Below are 2,248 nucleotides of genomic sequence, written 5' to 3'. Positions count from 1 at the left end.
CTGACACAGCCCAGCTCAGCCAGTGCGCGCACTTGCTTAGGACCCGCTAGAGGCACGCCCCGCTCTCTCTTTCCTTCCCCTAAGTCCTGAGCCTGACGTATGAGGACCGTAGACATGACCTAGAGCACCGATCTATCCTCTGGCATCGCCTAGGCCGTGGTCGTGGACGTCGTCCTCAATACACCTCTGCCTCGCCATATAGAGCCTCCCCGGGTCTCTCTCTCTCTCATCTCCATTCACTCTCCCTCCCTCTTAGCTACCTCTAGACCGGTTCTCTCCTCCTGAAGTGACCCCCATACCCCTCCATGGCTGGAGATCCATCACCGGCAACGGGCTAAATTCGTGCCCCTCGGACCTCCTCCCCTCCACCTGTTGCCTCCAGGAGACTACCATCACCCTCTCAGAGCCCCCAACCTCTCCATTTTCCCTCTCTCCGACCTATAGCCGTCCCCAATAATGGCCGACGGCCCCGCACGCGGCCATCAACGCCATTGCCGCTACAGTCTTCCCCTGCTTGCGTGCATTGCCTGGATGGATGCGGAATTCTCCCCCGAGCTCGCCAGTGTGTGGAGTGTCGCCAGAAGTGGCCGGAGCCGCCGAGGTGAGCGCCAGCGCCACTCGGTCATGCCTCCACATCGCTGCCCTACCTCAGGAGCGATGTAGGGGACAACTGCCCCGCCAGCTGGCAGGGGCCCCGCATGTAAGCGATAGCGGTGGTTGAGTCGGGCCCCTTCTGTCAGGTTAAGTGGAGGTGGGATCAGTGGAAACCATAACCTCCACGAGGAGGCGCTCTCCAGGAGTATGTCTTCGGTGTCACCCCCCTTTGCTCGCACAGCTGAGACGCAGGGCCGGCCAGGTACGCTCCGGCAATTAGTTCCGCCCAATGCGCGCTGTGACTGTCCAGATCCAGCCTATTTTGGTAAATCCGTTTCTTTTTTCGAAATTTGTAAAATCTCCCAAATATTGAAATAAACTCCAAATTTGGTGATTCAAATTACTAGTGCCCTCTAAATTCCCGATCTACTTCATGGTGCATCATGCACATTTTCCAGAACATTTTCCTCCACACATATTTAATATATCCTATTTTCTTATTTTTGTGCTAAACTTTATAAATTCACACAGAGCCCATTTTCAATCCAAATGCCATGATTCAAATTCCTAGGTGCAACTAAGTTCATAACTTAGTTTATGAACATTTGTCCATATACTTTCTCTACCACCACAATTATTGGTCCATTCCTTCATGTCATGTTGACGAATCTTTATTTTTGAGCACGTTTATTTCATGTCATGTTGTGTTGCTTATCGTGATTGCTCTCGACGATAGACGATGATGTAGATGGAGTACTTGGGGAACGACCAGAAGATTGCAAGACTTTGCTGAGCCAGGCAAGCAGACCCTTGACCATGTCTATGAAACCCTTTTTATGCCTGTCGTATAACACTTTAGTATTGTTGCATCGGAATCATGATGAGATGGTAGCCACTTTGGTGGGTTGCCTCCGTTACTTCCTTGTTGAAACTTGCATTGTGCATGACCCTACATTCCTACGAGGGTTATGCGGGTGGGAATAGATAGGATGCTAAAGTAGTTGCTACGAAAACGGGACGGGTATATGCATGGTGGTGGAGACAAAATTATTTTAAGGACTTCTCGAAAACCCCATCGGGTGCCATTAATGCCCAGGGGAGATGTTGATCTAGGTAACCACTTGATAAAGAAGTGGTGTACCAAGGCAAGTGAGAGTGTTGTTTCCAAAAATGGATTGGTTCAAGTTGCGAACGTTACTCCAACCTTACATGAGCAACCACACTACCCTTATATGGGAAAGGGCTTTGTTGATTACCTTGCTCAATGCTAGCAGAGAGCCCGCATTACTAGTGGCGGGAGAGTATGAGTGACACTCTCGATATGGGGTCATGCTTGGTAGGGTGACTATGGTTGTTTTTTACAAAAACAGGGAACTCTGTTGTGTCCCCTCTTGGATGGATCGGTCTTGAGCGAGTCTCATGTGATGTACATCATGAGGACAGGGGCCAGCGAGTGGATTCTTTGTTGGTATTGTAAAGGGAAAGATAATGTTCGGGTGCCTACCTCGGGTACTTGATGCGCCGTGAGCCATGCATTGACACGATGGTTCCCCGAGTCTTGTGGGTAAAGTGTGCAACCTTTGCAGAGTGTAAAACTATTCGAATAGCTGTCTCCACAGTCAGGGACAGTTGGATGACTTCTCTTGGGATACAT

This window comes from Triticum dicoccoides, chromosome 4A (assembly GCF_002162155.2).
Source record: "Triticum dicoccoides isolate Atlit2015 ecotype Zavitan chromosome 4A, WEW_v2.0, whole genome shotgun sequence".
Classification (NCBI taxonomy): Eukaryota; Viridiplantae; Streptophyta; class Magnoliopsida; order Poales; family Poaceae; genus Triticum; species Triticum dicoccoides.
Note: the sequence above shows the minus strand (reverse complement) of the source record.